This window comes from Chlorocebus sabaeus, chromosome 14 (assembly GCF_047675955.1).
Source record: "Chlorocebus sabaeus isolate Y175 chromosome 14, mChlSab1.0.hap1, whole genome shotgun sequence".
Taxonomy (NCBI): Eukaryota; Metazoa; Chordata; class Mammalia; order Primates; family Cercopithecidae; genus Chlorocebus; species Chlorocebus sabaeus.
The window spans coordinates 95,442,587-95,464,011 of NC_132917.1; the positions used below are offsets into that span (position 1 = coordinate 95,442,587).

The 21,425-nt window shown below is 48.2% G+C and overlaps 1 protein-coding gene and 1 pseudogene across 1 annotated transcript in view; both read right to left on the reverse strand.

Moving 5' to 3' along the window:
- SH3RF3 (SH3 domain containing ring finger 3) overlaps nt 1-21,425 on the reverse strand; it is a 375,116-nt gene that overhangs the window by 233,689 nt on the left and 120,002 nt on the right. The window lies entirely within an intron of this gene.
- Nucleotides 18,075-19,281, reverse strand: LOC119622367 (small nuclear ribonucleoprotein G pseudogene; annotated as a pseudogene).

Consider the following 21,425-nt stretch of genomic DNA (forward strand, 5'->3'; position numbering starts at 1 on the left):
TTATTAGTAGTAGTTACATTTTGCTTTCCTGGGAGGGGATGAGGGGAGGCTGGGACTGAGGCTGATGTAATTAACAAATGCCTGAGCACATGAGCATTCTGCAGTCTTGGTCCCAATTCCTAAAATGTACAGTATCTTGGCAACTATCTTCAGTACCCCTCACCCCTCCCCGCCGCTGTCACCCATGCTGGAGTGCAGTGGCACGATCTCACCTCACTGCAATCCCCACCACCTCCTTGGTTCAAGTGAATCTCCTGCCTCAGCCTCCTGAGTAGCTGAGACTACAGGCACATGCCACCATGCCCAGCTAATTTATTTTTAATAGAGATGGGGTTTCACCGTGTTGGCCAGGCTGGTGTCCAACTCCTGCACTCAAGTGATCCACCAGCCTTGGCCTCCCAAAGTGCTGGGATTACAGGCTTGAGCTACCACGCCTGGCTTGGCAACTATCTTTTAAGCATGACCTGGTGCTTAAAGTCAGAAGAAAGAAGGGCTGGATTTTTAAAGGGTTAGGAGGACACGGTCGGCCGGCAGAGCCATGGAGAAGGACCAGTGTTTTCTAGAAATTACACGGTGTGTGGGGAGGCTTCCTCTGTTCTCCGGGGGGAAGGCGAGGTTTTCCCATCTTGGCTGCGGCTATCCTGCCTTGTTTGGTGGCAGTCCCTTTATGTCATTTCAAAATACCATGAATGAGAACTTGGGAATCTGGCTCTATCACAGTAGCCGCTCCCAGGGCGAAGGTTGGAGAGGAACCTCAGCCTCTGGTCCCTCTCCCAAGGAGCCTGCCTGTGATGCCATGCTTCCAGCGCCACTCAGCACAAAATCCACATGTACATGGATGGGTTCTACTCACCCTCCTGTCCATCTAAGTCCAGTGGCTCAGAGCCCCGGCTCAGGCAATGGAAACAAAAAGAAACGTGTCCTTCCCTGTGGCAGCTGCAGGCACCCTCAGCCGGTCCTACAGCAGGAATCATGGCCACTGTACATGCCTCGTGGCTCCATGTACAGTGTGGGCCAAGAGAAAGGGCTGTGCCTGGGAGGAGCTGTCCTCAAGCCTCATCACCTGGGCATGTCTTAGGGCTCAGAAAGTCCTCCTCAGACATCTGTGTCGCCCAGAAAAGGGAAAAAGATACTGATGCTTCCTGACTTATAATGGGGTTACATTTTGATAAATCCAGTATAAACTGGAAATATCATTAGGTCTAAAATTCACTGAATACACTCAACCTGCCAAACCTCACAGCATAGCCTGGCTCACCGCAAACATGCTCAGAACACACACATTAGCCTACAGTAGGCGACATCATCGGACTCAAAGCCTTATTTTATAATAAAGTATTAAATAACTTATGCAGTTTATTGAACACTGCCCTGAAAGTGAAAGACAGGGTGGTTGCGTGGGAACTCAAAAGTACAGATTCTATTGAATGTGTATCACTTCTGCACCATCTTGAAGTTAAAAATCGTTAAGTGGAACCATGGTAAGTGGGGGACCACCTGCACTTCACTTCAGCAGGCAGGGCTCAGGGTTTCCAATTCCACACAGAAACCACTGGGGGAGATAAACCTATTCCAGCCTGCCCGTCCCCTCCCATCTCTTTTAACATCATAAACATCAGCAAAAGTGACGACCAAAGGAGGTGAGTGGAGCCACCCAGCCCCTTCCTCCTCATCGGCCCTTTCTCTGGGCTCCAGGTGGGATTGCGGGACAGGCCGGAAGACCCCCTCACCCACAAGGACTGGAGACAGAGCCCAAGGACCCTTGGTGGGGATGTCCGGTTCACCCACACAACGGCAGCAGGGCTGAGAGCTGGGGCGCTCTGTTCTCTCCCATCCCGTCCTGTCCAGGGGCCCAGCAGCTCTGTTCTCCTCTCAGTGGCCTCCCAAGCAACCTCTGTCCAGCAGGAGCCTGGCCCCATTGCCCGACCACAGGGCCTCTCCCTCCCCAACAGGGCCTGACTCAGTCTCGCTCCAGGGACTGTGTTCTGTCTGATGCTTCCCTGACGTGCACTGAGAAACAGGGAAGGGAGAGTAAAAGAAGGGAAAGGGGATCATGCATGGGGCTCCTGCCTCCCAGACCTCAGGGGTGGCAGCTGGGAGAGCCTCCCCTGGCTCCTGGCCCTCCCTCAGCCTGGTCCACCCATCACAGCCGGCACTCAGGGGCCCTCATTAGGATAGGTTCTGTTGGAAGGGAGCGGGTCTGATCAAAGAAGTAAGCACAAAGACTTTCCACCTGTGTCTCAGAAACACTGCCTCTGTCTTTATGAAAAGCAGCCCAGGAGCCAGGCTTCCTCGGTGCTGCTTCTCTTTTGCGTTTCTTTCTTTCTCTGGGCAAGCTGAGCACTTGTACAGAGCACACAGGAATCATCTTCGGGGTCTGTTTGGGTTTTCTTCCCCTGGTCGTGCTTGTGTTTGGATCCTGCCCTTTCGCCAGCCATGACCTCCCACAGACCTAACAGGAAGCTCTGTCTGGTTCCATTGTTTGCCTTGACATGTACTTCCTATTCAGAGGAAGGGAGATTCCTAAAAAATATTACGCAACCTAAGCACACATGGGGAAATCACCGATCGGAAGCAACTCCCATCCTGTTTGGCCACCTCCCCGGCTGATTACTGAGCGATCCCCAACAGAGACCAGAGGCATTCAGGGTGCCTTCACTGACAATATATCTCAGTACTGAGCAATGCTTTTATCCACCTCTGTCTGCAGATATTATTGTTTCTTCTTCAAGTCTTATAAAGACGTAGATTTGCAAATTAAGAACTGCCAGTTACACGTATTTGTAAATAAGCTAGCTCACTGACATCCTCTCCTGCTCAGGGACATACGTCAGCTTGTCCTTAGTGGGAAGCGGTCTGCAGCAGTGGTCTCCAGCTCTGAAGAGTTGGAGGGTGATTAAATAACATGACGTGACTCCCTCCCTGGCTCTCACATGCACGTGCGAGTGGGCACACGCTCACCCCTGTCTCGTTAGACTGTGAATGAAGAAGCGTGGGCCGTGTCACTGCCCACTGACCACGGCTTGGAAGCCTTCCCAATCCGTGGCTGAGCGCTGGCTCCTGAGCTGCCCTTTGTGCTGAGGACTCCGCTGGGCTGAGCCCTGAGGGGAGCCCTGCTCTGCACTCCGAGTCTCAGTGATGGGTGTCAGGCACAAAACGTCCCTGGTGTCCCCAGTGGTTTAAGGATTTCGCTGTATTTGGGAGAACAGTGAGAGTTGAAGGCAGTGAAGAGGCAGATGAAGGATGTTGTTCTGGGACACTCCCAAACGTAGGTGTCCCTTGTCAAGTCCTCAGACTTACTCCTGCGAGTCTTGTTGTATCGGAGGATGCTCCTGCTTGGGGCAGCCTCTTGTCAGATGCAGAGTGGATCCTGTGTATACATACACACACACACCACACACACCATACAACACACACACAACACATACACACAACACAAACATGCAAACAACACACATGCATGCACAACACAGCATGCACAACACACTGAATGCACACGCACACAACACACATATGTGCACAACACACACATACCACACAACACACAGCACATGTGCACACACAACACACTGAATACACGCAAATACACACGTGTGAAACATACAACACATATGCATGCACAACACACACACCATACACAACACACACAGCACACGTGCACCTACAACACACTGAATACACATACAACACACACGTGCACAACACACGCATGCACACATACCATACACAAAGCAAACACACATACCATACACAACACACACAGCACACATGCACACACAACACACTGGATACACATACACGAAACACACACATGCACACAACACATGCATGCACACATACCATACACAAAGCAAACACATATACACAGCACACACATGCACACACAACACACTACACATACACACAACACACACATGCACACAACACACACATGCACAACACATACCATACCATACACAACACACAGCACACATGCACATACAACGCACCGAATACACATATACACATAATACACACACATGCACATATGACACGCATGCACACATAAGCAAACATCTGGGTTCTTAAGGATTTCTCCAGGATTCGGTGGGTAATTTGAAGTTTCCTTCAATCTCTGAAACTTCAGACTGGGCACAGCTGGTGCTGGCAGGGTCTCAATGCCCCAGGTCAGTGGTGTGCACCCTCTTGACCCACCCAGGACCTCTCATTATTTCTCTCTGTCCTTGCAACCCTGCATACTAAAAGCTTTTATGTGCCAATCTCTTTTTTTACATTAAACATTTTTTATTGCTAAAAACCCTGTAACTTCCCTTCAGAGCTTCTGACTATAATCAGATGACCTGTGGCTGTAACTTCAACCCAAATCAAAGACACATTCTGTTTCAGCATTGGCCACCTGGCAGGACCCATGCAGGCCCCTGGGGGGCTTTCTGAGTCATCGGGGAGAGGAAGAGCCACACCTGCCCTGAAGGAGACCTGGGCTTGCAGGGACCCCAGCCTACACTGGCCTACAGCAACCTAAGTGTGGGCCGCAGGGTGCCACTGCCCTGAGTGGCTTATTTCCACACTGGGAGGTGGGGGCTCACTGTCAGGATGGGGCTTATTTCTAGAATTATAGTGTTTCCTTCCACCATCTGATAAACTGTGAGGAGAAAGGGTAACAGGAAAGGTCAGTTTTTCTTCCATTTTGCAGTATGTTGCTTGTTTTCCGCATCTCACCCATCTCCAGCATTGGCGAACACAGCCCACGAGCTGCCCTCTGAGCTCCCTTGGCCTTGTCCTGCCTTGGCCCTTTAATCCTAATGGGTAGCTGTTCTTCTCCCCGCCTTCCTTTCCACTAGCAACCCTCCTGGCTCTCTTCAATGTTCCTTCTTAAATAACAAGGAAAAAACCAACAACAAAATAAAACACCATCCAATTTGGCAAAGCCTCAGGGGGCAGAGTCTAAGCAGCCCACTCACTCTGCAGGGAGCAGGTCAATTAGACTGCGGTCCACAAGAGCCCGCCAGGTTCCCCAGGCGGATGATGCCTCTAAGACAGAGCATGGGGCTATCCCTGATGCATGTTCCCTAGTCCCCCCACCACCACAAAATCCTACATTTCTTACAAGAACAATTGTGCTAGGAAGGCAGACTGAGATGTCTGGGAAACATGAGGATGTTTAAGATGTCTGTCCAACAGCAAGTGGAAAATAGCACACTCCAGAAAGCCTCAGGAGGGTCCGGCATGCACGGTAGGCGATGCCCAGGCTCCGCGGCCCTCAGAAGAATGAGATACCCGCCTGGTGGGCCTGGGAATGGCACTGGCTAAAGATACATAGAAAGCCTTTACAGAAACATCTGGCATCTACTGGGCTCAGTGGGAGGGGCTGTTATTATCTCTGTTGTACAATTCACTTCCACCTAGACTCCTTACCTCCCGACTTCCAACTGTCAGCTCATGCACATGGTTTTAAATCGTGCCTTGAGATCTTACAAAAAGTGTGGTTTTGGCCCTGAGACTTGATTCATTCTGCCACCTTCTATCTACCGAGCACCTCTAAGGGTAAGAAACCTAGCAGGACATACAGGGAGGTGGACGGGGAGCACACACAGACTCGGGGTGGATCCTGTGGACGTGGATGGGGGGCACCCACAGACTCAAGGTGGATCCTGGGGAGGTGGACAGGGAGCATCCACAGACTCGGGGTGGATCCTGGGGAGGTGGACAGGTAACACCCACAGACTGAGATCTGCAGCTTAAAGACAGGGAGGCGCTGAAACAGCCCAGATGGCTTTGCAAACCATGTAGGGCTTCTGGAGTGTCCTGACCAGGGACTGACATGTCCAGCTCACATTCCTTTCTATTAATAGCACAGTCTCTCCACTGATGGGCTGCCCTGGCAGAATAAGCTAAGTTCATCTATTGGCTTTGCTCAAGGAATGAAAATCCACCTCCTAGAAGCAAATTCTCTGCCTGGCTCCCCAGGAATAAAACTGAGAGAATCAATCTTTCTATGCATCAGCCCCCTAATCCATAGAGGGCATTTTAAAGTCTCCATATTCTAGCTACTACTTCATGACTTATTTGGTTGAAGGCTGTCAACCAAGAATTTTACAACCAGGAAAGCTACGTATCAAAAACAAAGACAAAATAAACACATTCCAGATATGCAAAAACTGAGAAAATTTGATGCTACTGATCTATCCACCTTATAGAAAGTATCAAGGAAAGCTTTTTTGGGCTGAAATCAAGTGAACACAGATAATAATTTAAATCAACATAAAATGACAAAGAGCACTGGTAAAGGTAACTGGGTCATTATAAAAGATAGTACGAATGCACATGTCTCTGACCGCCCCCCCTTTTTTTTTTTTTGGAGACGGAGTCTCTGTCGCCCAGGCTGGAGTGCAGTGGTGCAATCTCGGCTCACTGCAAGCTCCGCCTCCCGGGTTCTCATCATTCTCCTGCCTCAGCCTCCCGAGTAGCTGGGACTACAGGCACCCGCCACCACGCTCGGCTAATTTTTTTGTATTTTTAGTAGAGACAGGGTTTCACCGTGTTAGCCAGGTGTTAGCCAGGATGGTCTCGATCTTCTGATCTCATGATCTGTCCACCTCGGCCTCCCAAAGGGCTGGGGTTACAGGCATGAGCCACCATGCCCGGCCGTCTCTGCCTCTCTTAACTCATTTAACAAAGTGATTGCGGCTGGGCACCGTGGCTCACGCCTATAACCCCAGCCCTTTGGGAGGCTGAGGTGGGTGAATTACCTAAGGTCAGGAGTTCATGACCAGCCTGGCCAACACGGTGAAACCCCGTCTCCACTAAAAATACAAAAAACGAGCCAGATGTGGTGGTGGGCACCTGTAATCCCAGCTACATGGGAGGCTGAGACAGAAGAATTGCTGGAACCCGGGAGGCGGAGGTTGCAGTGAGCCAAGATCATGCTACCGCACTCCAGCCTGGGCGACTGAGTGAGACTCTGTCTCAAAAAAATAAATAAATAAAAAAGAAAGTACTGTATACAAATGTAAATATAATTGTATCATTGGGCCCAATACACACATAAATGTAATATATTTTCAAACAATGGAACCAAGGAGGTGAGTGAGAACAAAGCTGTTTGGGGGTAAAGAATTATCTCCTGATAATGACTTGAATACACCAACACAAATGAGGAAAACCAGAAATTCAAAATAAGGTTAATATCACAAAAACTGAAGACATATAATTGCTCTTTCATTTCTCAGCTTCTTTAAAGGAAACACAATATTATGTAAAATAATAAAACAAGAAAACCTTTGAAGGACGAGGCCGCAAGGAAAGGGTCTGGGTAGGTTTACCTGGCTGCAGAGAGTGGGGCCTCCGGACACTGTCCTATGGGCTCTCGGGTACCCCACAGGTGCCATGAGAGGCTCCCAGGGCATCAAAAGCAGGGTTTGAAGGCAGTAACCCCAAAGCTCCTGCAGTCAGCATGGCCGCCCCCGGGTACAGTGAAAGCACCACCCTTCTGGTGTTTTCCATTGTGGTTACTCGAAACATTTCTCTCTCCCATTTACAAAACCACTTAGACAACTGGTTTCTCTCCAAACTTTCAAGCCTCAGATGGCTATATGCAGAATCATGACGCTGGTCTTCTTTAAATAAGACTGTTAGACAAACACAACTGTAACCATCACAGGAAAGACCCCAGCACTGTAATAAGAAGCATTTCCCAGGGCTTTCCTGCCCCGAGGCCGAGGGGCACCTGTGGGCTTGCTCATGCTTGCTAGCACCGTCGGGGCTCATGCATCAGCAGCTGGGCCACCGACCTGTCTCCTGCTCTGGCCACTCTTGGGCACCTGGTTTTAAAGAGCTCTGTGGCCCTTCCTCTGGTGTAATGAAGTGGAACGCTACACATCCAGTAAAGATCTTAATACACACCACACTTAATGCATCAAAATGTCTCGTATCAGCAGACAGCCCAATTAATAAAATACAAAAGCAAGCCTCAGTTTCCCTACTGTAAGTGAAGGGGTGGAGAGGCTGACCAGTAGGGTCACCCACCTCCCAAACACTGTATAAATCCATGATAAAGGCCTGAAATGCCCGCCGAAGACACTGATTCTCAATGAGCCAAATTTTAAATACACACCCAATTCAACAAGAGTCCTAAGCTTTACCTGTCACCACGGGGGGCCTGGCCAGCACACAGCCATCAGAGTCTCAATGAACACTGAACACCACCTGCAGCCCTATGCCACTTCTTTCTGGGCGCACCCTTCCCTTCAAATGCACTTGTTTGTGTTTGTCCCTGGGAGATGGGAGGTGCCTGGCTGCTGCACACACAGGTGGGAGGCATGCACGTATGTGTGCATGGGTCAGCTGAGCATATTTCACACACGTCTGACACCTCCAAAGCCAAGAAGCGAACATTCTTGACCTCTGCCTGTCCAGCTCCACAGACTGCACATTTTACTGCTCTGCTGTAATTACAATGAAAACAAACAAAATGCAATCTTCATGATTAACTAGAGCTCCTGCTGTGTGCTGTTCAGCACAGTGTGAGGATCAAGGCTTCCTGGAGCCCTGGGGAGAGGACAATCACCTCCACATCATTGCTTTGTTCTGCACGACAGGAAGAGCCATCAACCAGGGCCCTCGCTTTACACCTATGCAACTACAAAGGGCCCTGACCATGTATGTGTGACAGAGCCAGAAATGTTGATGTGTCCACACAACAGAAGGCTAGCTCACGGCCCCGGCTGTTGGGCCCCCACTGGGCGTCTTGGCAGAAAGGGACCCACGTAAGCCACTTCAGGTTAATACACACCACACTTAATGCATCAAAATGTCTCGTATCAGCAGACAGCCCAATTAATAAAATACAAAGGCAAGCCTCAGTTTCCCTACTGTAAGTGAAGGGGTGGGGAGGCTGACCAGTAGGGTGACCCTCCTTCCTGCAGACACAGCCTCCTCTAAAGGGAGGGAAAGGCTCTCCATCCAGAGAAGGGCACACGGGGTTGAGAACACCTCAAACAGACCAGCCTCACTGGCTTGTAAACAGAGTGGCCTTCCTCTCACAGCAGAGGCAGGATGGGGTTCCGAAGTCACCTGCCTGCCTGGCTTCATCCATTTACCTTCCACTCCTCTCTATAGGGGAGGAAGAAGTCCCTCCCCTGGAACCATGCACTTAGGAACTTGGTTCAGACACACGCTAGGGTCACCGGAAGCTTTGGTGCCTTCCGTCTCTGAATTGCCCATGCACAGTATCAGGCCATAAGATTGCAAGTCTTCTCTTCACCCTCTGCAGGCCGCTTCTCCCATGGGCATCTGTTGGCCCTGGACAGCCTGTCAGTTCTCAGCCATGGGCCACCTGCCCAGTCAGATCCTGCATCAGGCACTCCACATACAAGATCGGGAGCCCTCTTGCCTATGACCAAGGTGTCCCTGTGCCCACCCTACAAGCGAAAGTGCCAAGTTCCACAGAAGGTAAGTATGGAGCTGGAATTAAAACCCAGATGCAGCCACTGGGAGGCAGATGCTTTCTAGATGCTTTCTCCACCTTTCTCTGGCCCAGAACCCACTCAAGCCAACTGCACCTACTCTCCCGCTTTGGTGGTTCCAGGAAGGGCACATGCAGCTCCCTGACCCTGGGTCACAGGTACCCCTCACTCACCTCACCTGGGCCTTGCCTAGCACTTGAGGTCAGCAGTGACTGTGCATGGCACCTTGGGTTTAGGCGTCAGTTTGCATGGTTTTCCACTAGGGAAAGGAAAGTGAATCACAGGGCTACCAACCGTCATTAGCGCACTGCAGGCTTATCAATAGACGCCAGGAAAGTCTCGGGAATGCATTTATTCCCTAAATGCACTCAGAATTTAGAAAATGAAAAGATCCCAGAGAGCCTCTCTGCTCTCAAAAAGGTATTCCCAGGGTTGAGATAAATATCACAAATAACCCTCCACCAAAAAAAATTACAATTACTACTTGGAAAAGATCTCTCTAGCCAGGGGAGAAAAGAGAACCTAAGCAGAGAAAGCCCCTGGGCACCTGAGGACATGGACGTCGTCTGCAGAGCCCCTGTTGTGCACGGCGTAGCACACGCATGACTGACAGTTTCTAGAGCCATCCCCACAGTGCCTGGCCCAGAGGCTGTCCAAACACCAGATGCTCTTGAAGCCGGGCAAACAGAGACCTCCCAGAGACGTCAAGGAAACCTGTCTGAATAAAGCTCCCTCCACATGCATCTATGTTAAGCCTCCATGAAGCAAAAGTAGTGAAAGGAACCAAATCAAGAAAAATAAATTCTTCCTCCGTAGGACGTGAGAGCAAGTATAGACATTATCACAATTCAAGTTACATCGCGGTCTCCCTGTCACCAACGTCTCCATAAATAACGTGCCGCCCAAACATGGCAACTGCAGGACATTGTGGAAGAAAATAACAAAACAAGCTCCTTGGGATGTTAAGGCATGAAGGGCCCCGGAGAGCCCTGACTTTGCACAGAAGGAAAATCAAGGACTCTAGTCCACCAATAGGCCCACGACAGCCCATGCCCCACTGTCACACAACCCAGGAGAAATCACAACAGAGTAGCCTGGAGTTCCAGCCTCCCCTTGCAGGCAGGTATGTAGGATGCCCCAGCTCTGGGTGGTAGTCTCAGGGGGCCTCGGGTAGGCTCAGCTGTCAGAGCCAGACCTCTGCACACTTAAGAGCCAGCTGCTCAGGAGCCAGCAGCAGCTGCAGGTCTACGTGCTCCTCACGGCCAGGAAACCCCTTCATCAGACCCATGAAGGCCAGAGAAGCCTACACTTTATGGATTCCCCAACCTGGCTTTTGTAAGGAACTTCAGCCGCAAGCCGCGCGGCGTGTGCGGCCATTACACAGGATCTGGCAGTAGGTACGTGTCAGAAAGTCTCTGATGAAGCCAAATGGAAACGAGTGCCCCGCCAGCACAAGGCTCTCCCTCCTTCCTGAGGCAGCCTACACGGTGAGCTGACCCCACACAGCTCACCCAGGTAGAGAGCGCGTGGGGATGCCCTCTGAGCAGAATCTGGGGAAACAGCAGGACAGAGAGGGTCTCTCTGCAGCTGAAGCTGAAAGGCAAAACCCCTGACCATAGAGTGTTCTGGTCAAATCCAGCACAGCCAAGGAGCTCAGCACAGGTCACTGCCCCTGGATGGGTCCTGCTCTGACCTTTCACTATTAGAAAGGACAACAGCAGTGCAGCCCACTGTCCTCAAAGCAGCACATCTTGCATGTCTGAATTACAAACCAGAACTTTCTGGCAGTCATCACTCAGACACGGCTGCCGCAGTCAGGCTCCCAGAGGTGCTGGTGACCTGCTGGTCAGTGCAGGGATGTTAGGAGCATAGCCAGCTGTGGCCTAGCCTGGGGAATTGCAGAATGACCGATTGGATTCCTGGTGAGGACGAGGACTGGTGGCACCACTCACACATTGTTCAGAGGCTCACCGCCCTGGCCAGCCTACATGGTTGGATTGGCCCTGGTAGGTGTGGGCTGTGCTGAGGGCCCAAGGAAGGCTGCAATACACAGGAGGTGATAAGGCCTAGAGGCTCCGAGCTGCAGAGACCCCTGCAGAAACCCCGGCTGCACGAGGGTTTGTGGTCCTCTCAGCTCTGCAGTTTATTGCTCTTTAAAATGGGGACAAGACCCCCTGACTGGCTGTCACAGTGGCCACTGCATCAGGATGCCCTCAGTAAACATTTCCTTCAGCCCCTACAAACAGCCCCAGGCTGTCCCCCACTCCTGGAAACCTTGCCACTAGGCATTATTAAGGTAAGTCTATTCTTTCGTAAGCCTCGGTTGATGGGGTAAAAGTCTTACCGGCCGCCAGTTGCTTGGTGTTTCCAACGTCTGGGCCGGATAAGTTCCAGATCAGAAAATCTGCCTGGCAGCCCAGGGATGGCAGGGCTGCCAGGGTCAGCAAATAAGAAAGTGTACATGTGTGCAAAGGCATGTGGATTTGTGTGTGTACATGTGGTGCCAACCAAGCAGGGAAAGAAACGCTAGAATGGCGAACACAAAAGCCAAGCTGGTCTAATTCACTCTGAGCCCAGGACAGCCCTGGCCCTGGTGACAGGGAAGCAGTGTGCTGTCTATGTTACTGTGACTCACTGGGAAAGTGGGATTTCCAAAAAAGCCTCCACTCAAACAGGCTGGCTGTCTCCTGTCCGTAAAACACACATTCTTAGCCCTGGTTTCTGCATCTGGGGACCCTTGGTTTTCTCGGACACTGAGACAGGGAGCTCTAGCTGTGTAATTCAGGAAAACAGGCAATGAAGGTGTCAGTGGCTTCCCTGAAGTGCAAACCAAGGCACTGAGAAGGAAAGTCTTCTTCCTGGGACAGGTGGCAGGCAGAGTCTGTCCTGCTCCAGTGGTCAAGGAGAGAAAGTAACTCCTCACTCACCACAAACTTGGGCCACAGTTTCCTGGCTGACAACCTTCCAGCCAGACTCTTGGTGTGCCCTTCACAGACATCGGGGCAGCTGCCACTTACAGGAAAGCCATGGGGCTTCTTCCTCCCTCCCTCCCCTTCCTCTCCCTCCTTCCCTTCCTCTCCCTCCTTCCCTTCCTCTCCCTTCTTCCCTTTCTCTCCCTCTCTTCCTCCCTCCTTCCTTTCCTCTCCCTCCTTCCCTTCCTCTCCCTCCTTCCCTTCCTCTCCCTTCTTCCCTTTCTCTCCCTCTCTTCCTCCCTCCTTCCCTTCCTCTCCCTCCTTCCCTTTCTCTCCCTCTCTTCCTCCCTCCTTCCCTTCCTCTCCCTCTTTCCCTTCCTCTCCCTCCTTCCCTTTCTCTCCCTCCTTCCCTTCCTCTCCCTCCTTCCCTTCATCTCCCGCCTTCCCTTCCTCTCCCTCCTTCCCTTCATCTCCCTCCTTCCCTTCCTCTCCCTTCTTCCATTTCTCTCCCTCCCTTCTCCTTCCCTCTCCTTCTTTCATTCCCTCCTCACTTCCTTTCTTTCCATCATTCCTCCCTCCTTCTTCCTTAAGCCCACATCATTTAAAAGCAGGAACAGCTGACTCAATACCTCCTGGCCACAGAAAGAACAGCATGATTTGATGCTGCCTATCCAAGAAGGACTTACCTTCATGTCCACATGAGCAAGAGAAGCTCCTGCCCCAATGGGCACTTTTCCAGGATGCTGAGTGAATGTCGGCTGCAGAGTGGACAAGAGGGATTCAGTGGCTTTTGGGCTGCCTAGACACAGCCACTGAAATACACAGCGCCACTACATGACATTCAAATGCCATAGAGGGCAAGTCCTGGGCAGCAATGTGACCTGTGCCCGGTCATAGGCTGTCTGAGAGCAGAGGTGGAATAACTCCCTCCAGCACGAAGAGCTGCTAGTCCCCCACACATCTCCATCCACCACCGTTCATGAAAAACACATAAAAATGCTGTTTGATTAGGTAGAGGCTGATATCAGTCTCTGGGACAATGGAAGACAAGGGACACCCCCATCTGTCGCCCACCCGGCACTGCCACCTAAGACACCCTGAAATAAAATCCCACTTCACTGTTTTCTCCAGTGATTCATTCATCAATAGCTTGATGTATTCCCTTTCCCTGATTAAAAGTTAACTCCACACAAAGATGAGAAAAGAAATATGAAAACAAAACTTAGACCATGAGGACTAGGGAAAAAGTAATAAAGATTGTGGCCCAATCCCATTGGCAAATCCCCTCGAAGCTCTCAGGCCAGTGCACCTAGCAAAGGGGCTCCTGCACCCTTTATACACTAGCCCCTCAAAGCTCCAGGACTGGACTGAACCTGGGCCTTGGTAAGTGTTTGTGACTGATCCCGAATCTGCCCTGTTTCCCGGAGAGAGCACTCATCTCCCTGTTTCAGTCAACGGTAAGTCTGAAACATCTCCTTCCTTGCAGGCAGGACATCGCATTGCCGCCCATATCCCTAATGATACACTGTCAACTGACAAGCCCAGAGCACCTTCCAAGCTTGCCCCAGGACTACGTCACAGCATCAGCTTCCCCCATTCCCAGGAATACGCTGAACCAGACCCAGGTGAAACAATGGGCGACCTGTCCATGGCAGGCTCTCCAACTGTGGGGTCTTCCTTGTCTACCTTTCACCTCCACTCAGGGGACAGGGCTCAGTGAGGGGCCTCCACCAGGTTCTCAGTCACAGCAGCCAGGAGCATGGGCCTGGCCTCTCCCTCCAGACTTCGCAGTCTCATGGAAAGGCCAGGTATTAATACGAAGCACACACAGGTTTACATTTGTGAGGAGGAAAAAGAGGACAGTAAGAGAGTATGTACATTTACATACAAGCACACACAGGGAATCTTCCTCAGGGGAAAGGTGCATCCTATTCACTAAGCAAGAAAACATTTCCTCTTCCCCTTCCTTTCAAAGGCCTCAATCTGCAGGACGGAAGCAGCAAAAATGAAAGGGGCAAAAACGAAAACCAATTTAACTGTCTTCTCTTTCTGAAAACTCTGCCTATTAAAAGCACAAACAGTCGGCAGGATGGTTTCATTTCCTTGTCTTCATTAAATCAGGAAGCTGAAATTCAGCAGAGATTCTGGCCCCAGAAGTAGCTTATCGGAAATGACCATGAGTTATCACCCCAGTGTCCTCCACGTGTTTTCTGGTAAGTAGTTTCTTTACTTAACTGAGAAGGTTGTTCCAACAGTTCTTAAAAAGTGTCCAAATTCCCAAGCCTACCTCATACCACATTTTCATAATTATAGAGGTGATAGCAACCTTGGTGAGAACTGTCAAGATGATTTTGATGGGGTTATTTGCTAATTTTGCCTCTTCTGTGAATAAAGATACCCAGTAGGCTCACTAATATGAACCCCCGTCCAACCCTAAATGTGTCCACAACCCCACAAACCTTCACACTGATCATTAAAATGAGAACCACCCAGACATTCACTGGTGGCGGTGAAGTTAACCGAATAAAACATTGCTCCTATGCTCTGTATTCTTAGAGCTTTGCTCGAGTTTCACCAGTGGGTGGTATGGGGTCTGCTGGAAGCCCAGTGTGACCCACTCACTGTGAGATACTCCCAACCTAGATGCACTATTCTGAAGCCCCAACGGATTGCCTACATTTGATTAGGAAAGAGAAACGCCACACACACAAAGCAAGAGTTGCACACGTGCACATGTACACACATACACACACACAAACACTAATCTTTAGACTGCCACCACCATGACACGGGTACTACCTTGTGTCTTTTAGCCTTAGGAGGACTGCAAGCTTGTACAGTGTTGGAGCCATCTCTGTTCTTTCCAGAGAGAAATGACCTAAAGGAGTAACCTAACCTGAACCACAGAGCCCCACACAGGCATTCAATATCCTTCCAGAGCATTTCGCTAGCTTTTGAGACCAGAGTGGGGTGCATGGAGAGCACTGCCTCGCTGAGCCCACCTGCAAGAATTCGGACATCCACAGAGAGCAGATACTGCCCTGGAGAGGCAGTGCCTCCAGCCTCGAAGTACCCATCTGTTGGCTTAACTGGAGCGCTCATGGGGCACCGCCCTGAGCCACTAAAGTCCCAGCAATGAGGAGCTCCTCTCATGGGAGCGGCTGGCACAGAAAGAGACAACCACACACCAACGTTAAGGGGTGCAGTTGAGACAGCAGGAAGTGAAACCCAGCAGAAGACAATGAAATTATCTGCCCAGCCTTCTTCTCACAGGGTCATGGGAATAGTCATGGTTTCTTCATGTGTCTCAAGTTTTAATCAGCATCTACGATGCCATGTGGCCAGACCCAAGGGAACATCAGCCCAGTGTCAGAGGCAAAGCTGAACGAGGCTGGCAACATTTACATACAATGCGTCAGACCCCATTCTAAGTACTTTACAGTATTAATCCATTTAACCTCCCCAACAGCCCAATAAGGAATGTGCTGCCCCCACTTTACAGATGGGGAAACTGAGGCACAGAGTGGCCAACTCGCCCAGGATTATACAGCTAGAAAATTATAGTACTGATTCCTCAGTCTGCACTCTAAGCCACTATGCTGCTGCATGTTAAAAACTCTAGAAAAAATATCGATTGTCCTCAGGTCAGATATCCAAAGGTCTGATGTGAAGAAGTCTAGAAAATGTTAGGAGAAGAAAAATGTGATTTCCTTCATGTTTTCCTCTAAGTGTCCTTGCTAGAGGGGTTGGTGAGGCAGTCATGCTGGTTGCCACTAGCCCAGGGAAATTCTCATGTGGGTCAGGAAAAGCACCCCTTCAAGACAAATCTAGGATAAATGTGATGTTAATGGTGCCTGGCCCCTGAGTTGTATGGTGTATAACCTACGCATCTCAGGGCCCAGGCACCATTCCCACTACGTTTGACAGCCTTAAGAGCCGTGGGAGGGGAACTAAAGAGTTCCATGCTTTTAGAAAGAAGAAAATGCAGTTCAAGACAAAATACTCATATATTACTTTCTGGTTTCTGCTCCCTGAACAATTATTTTCTTAAATTACAAATTACAAATCTTTGTGTGTCAACCTCTATAGTAATCTTTGCATCTAAATCAAAGAGAAGTCATGGTCTCCACTTGGCCTGGTGGTTTAAATAACCACCTGTTCTATTATATGTTCTATTTTCCAGACAGCCTGATTCCTTTCCAAATGACCCAGATACAACCATTTTTATCAAAATTCTAAGCACAGCCCCAAGCACAGGCTAAACCGAAAGACTGTTAAATTAGTCAGAATAAGAATTTGCTGCCTCAACATCTTAGATCCAGCATGAAAATCATGGACACAAGTGGTGTTTCTGCTGCCTGGATTAGAAAACAAATAGCAAGCCTGGGAAACGTGAGAGCTGGGCAGCAAAAAATGCCCTCGCCAGCCCACCCAGATAGCGGCGCCCACGTCCTGAAACCACATGGACACAGCCTATCCTGGGGCCCCTTTCTTTGTAAACACTTCTGCCTCCCAAGGAAATGAACTAATCAAAGCACCTTAATCAAATTTAAAGGGTAGGCCGGGCACGGTGGCTCATGCCTGCAATCCCAGCACTTTGGAAGGCTGAGGCAGGTGGATCACTTCAGGTCAGGAGTTCGAGACTAGCCTTGTGAAACCCCACCTCTACTAAAAATACAAAAACTAGCCAGACGTGGTGGCGCAAGGCTGTAATCCCAGCTACTCGGAAGCCTGAGGCAAGAGAATCAGTTGAACCCGGGAGGTGGAGGTTGCGGTGAGCTGAGATTGCACCACTGCACTCCAGCCTGGGCAACAGAACAAGACGGAAGGAAGGGAGGGAGGGAGGCAGGAAGGAAGGAAGGAAGGAAGGAAGGAAGGAGAGAGAGAGAGAGAGAGAGAGAGAGAGAGAGAGAGAGAGAGAGAGAAAGAAAGAAAGAAGAAAAGAAAAGAGAAAAGAGAAAAGAAAAGAAATTAAAGGCTAGACATGTGGGTCTAAATTCAAACTGATGGATTTTGCTTTTTGAGGTTCAAGAAGAATAGGGTGATTGACTGCAGTCAGTTCCCTACTTACGATGGGCTGACTTAGGACTTTTCCACTTTATTATGGTACAATACAATACACAAACCGTACTTCACATAGCTACATAACCACTGTTTTCCACTTTCAAGACAGTATTTGGTAAATGACACAGATATTCAACACTTCATTATACAACAGGCTTTGTGTTAGATGATTCAGCCCAACTGTAGGCTGATTACATTAGCCAGCCTAATGTATATTGTTCTGAGTACATTTCAAGTAGGCTAGGCTGAGCGATGAGGTTCTGTAGGTTTGGTGTATTACATGCATTTTCAACTTATGATGCTTCCAACGACTGATGGGTTTATCAGGACATAACCCATCTTAACTCATTCTTTCATTCTAGTTTGCCTGAAATACCCCTAGTTTTAGCACTGAGAGTCCCACATCCCAAGAAACTCCTCAGTCCCAGGAACACCAGGACAGCTAATCAACCCATGACAAGGCTAAAACTGAAGGCCTGTAAAAAGACAAAGCTTATAAAATGAACCTGAGGAAGCAGTTTCAGAAGTAAACATTAAGTTCAGAAAATTTTGACAGTTTGCACCCAAATATTCCTCTGAAAATAAACTCTGCTTCTGTTGAACAATGTAAACTTTCTAAATTAAGCCTAAAACATCTTTTTAAATTACAATGTTGAAAGTTTGTTGTTGTTTTTCCCTTTTTTTTCTCCTCTGAGACAGGGTCTGTCTCACTCTGTCACCCAGGCTGAAGTGCAGTGGTGCAATCTTGGTTCACTGCAACCTCTGCCTTCCAGGCTTAAGCAATCCATCCTCCAACCTCAGCCTCCTGAGTAGCTGAGAATACAGGCCTGTGACACCTCATCCAGCTAGTTTTTGTATTTTTTGTAGAGATGGCATCTCACTATGTTGCCCAGGCTGATCTCTAACTCCTTGGCTCAAGTGATCCTCCTGCCTTGGCCTCCCGAAGTGGTGGGACTATAGGCAAGAGCCATTGTGTTCAGTCAAAGTTTTATCTTGCTTTATTTGGGGGGTACTTTTGCCAATTTAAGAACATAAGGTTGAGAACTCAAAGTCTAGAACCCTGGAACCCATTCTCTTAAAACTCACTATGTATTTTAAAGGGATTAGAAAACCGGTATTAAAAATATTAAATATTTGGTATTTTTTAGTATATCTAATTTTTTTTCACTATTACAAAAGTTAATTTAACAAAATGTATAATATGAAAATGTACACGACCTAATTTTTATATCATAGTAAAATAGACCCTATGAAGAGACGAGACGACATGGGTTTCTCTGCAGAACAGCCATTATTTATACTCGTTCCAAGGCTTCTAACATGATGATACTATTTCCTCATATTACCACCATTCCAATATTGTTCTGTTGCCCACCAGTCGCCATCTCTATGCATTCATCTACCACAAGATTCATAAAGGGATCAAATGCCCGCAACATTCCTTGGACATGTCTGCCACCATTTAATTTCAATGACAACTTCTTGTCCATAAACTTTTTCAACTCGGGAGGGTGAGGTTTGCTCATGGTGTCTACTCTATGGGTTCACAGATGCCTTGGAACATAATGCACGGCCTCCCTCATGCTACCGCAGTAGGCCCGGTGTCTCGTGTCTCTCTAATTCTTTATTAAAGATAATTTGGGCCGGGCATGGTGACTCATGCCTATAATTAATCCCAGCACCTTGGGAGGCTGAGGCGGGTGGATAACCCAAGGTAAAGAGTTCGAGACCAGCCTGGCCAACATGGTGAAACCCTATCTCTACTAAAAATTAAAAAATTAGCCAGGCATGGTGGCAGATGCCCGTAATCCCAGCTACTTGGGAGGCTGAGGCAGGGGAATCATGTGAACCTGGGAGGCAGAGGTTGCCATGAGCCAAGATTGCGCCAGTGCACTCCAGTCTGGGCGACAGAGACTCAATCTCAAAAAAACTAAAATAAAATAAAAATAATAATAATTTGAAAAAAAAAAAGCTATGCAGAATACAATGTATATGCCTAAATAACGTTAATTTAGAAATTTTAAAAAGATAATTTTTAAAATGGTTTCACTTTTTTAGATTTACTCCAGGTAAGTGATTTGATTTTTTGTTCTACCTAAATAGCACCAGATATAATTATTTCCCAGGGCTTCAAAATTCTGAAAATCCTAATTCCCTATTGAAGCACTTTTTTTTTTTTTTCTAAAATAGCTAATTACTAAATTACAACAAACATAGAAGTTGAATTTGGCAAGTTTTAGTAGTGTGCTTCTAGGTCCTCCTTTGATATAAATATGTTTTCCGTATTTGCCTCATACTCAAAAGTTTTCTAAATTTAGCCCAGGAAACATACCATTATTATTATTATTATTATTATTATTATTATTATTATGACTACTACTGTTATTTTGTTAAAGGTTTTTCTGTATTTATCATGTTTTGAAAAAGAAAAATGGTCAAATTCTAGATCCTTTAAAATCCAGTCCATTATTACTCCATTTATTTTAATAATATTAATAAATATTTAAGCCTGCTAAGTTTTCCGAGTATATCAAAATTTATTATGATGATCATTTCATGAAGAAACGAACTCGTATATAATACAAGCTTACATTGCTAAGCTCAGAGGTGAATTCAGAGCTGATGGAGACTGTTAGTTCATGCGTGTTTAGAAGCCCCCACGTTGGCTCTGTCCGACCGGTAATGGGTGAGATGTCTTCCCCAGGGCTTCCAATGTTCTAAAAATTCTCGTGACTTGGTTCAGGTGCCTTTCCCTAAATACAAATTCCCTAATTATATCAAAACCTTAGAGAACATTCCTAGGAGTGGAGAAAAACCTTAAGGACAGAAAAAAACCAAGAATTCTAATTAGACAAAAAAGAAAAAAAAAGAAACACTTACTGTTTTACCCTCGAAAACACTGATGTCAGTCATGGTAAAAATAATAAGTTTTCATTTATATTTCACTGACTTAAAATTTTGTAGAAAGAGATCTGGTACAGGCCGGGCACGGTGGCTCACACCTGTAATCCCAGCACTTTGGGAGGCCGGAGCGGGTGGATGACAAGGTCAGGAGATCGAGACCATCCTGGCTAACATGGTGAAACCCCATCTCTACTTAAAAAAAAAAATACAAAAAATACAAAAAATTAGCCGGGTGAGGTGGCGGGCGCCTGTAGTCCCAGCTACTCCGGAGGCTGAGGCAGGAGAATAGCGTGAACCTAGGAGGTGGAGCTTGCAGTGAGCCGAGATCAGGCCACTGCACTCTAGCCTGGGCAACAGAGCAAAATTCTGTCGAAAGAAGAAAGAAAGAAAGAAAAGAAAGAAAAGAGAGAGAGAGAGAGAAAGAGATCTCATGCAGGAGGGAAGGGTTCCTTGCTCAACAATTCTCCAGATACTCAACGAAAACAGGTGGATATCACAGAAGCTCAGTCTGATCTGACTGGAACACCGACCACCCAATCCCCTCGGACAAGTCTCTGGCAGCCTCCTGTGAGCTCTGGTTTTCTTATGGAGTCATGGCAATAATACCAACTTGCTCAGGGATTTTTGCGAAGATTATGTATTAGGTTTCCTTCCCTCTATCTTAAAAATCACTGCTCAGGTCCTCTTCTTTTACCAAGTAACTTTTCAACAGAAACCTGAAGAAACTACTGGATAGGAGTTGGGGGTTTGCTTAGCTGAAGTTAACGAATGTAGTTCTTGGCCAGGTGCCGTGGCCCACACCTGTAATCAATCCTTTTGAGAGGCCAAGACAGGGAAATTGCTTGAAGCCAGGAGTTTAAGACCAGGCTAGGCAACATAGTGAGCTGTGGTCTCCACAAAACATTAAAAATTAGCCGGGCATGGTGGCATGCACCTATAGTCCCAGCTACTCAGGAGGCTGAGGTGGGAGGATCACTTAAGCCCAGGAGCTGGAGGCTGCATCCCAGCCTGGGTGACAGAGCAAGACAAGGAAGGAAGGAAGGAAGGAAAGAAGGAACGAAGGAAGGAAGGAAGGGAGGGA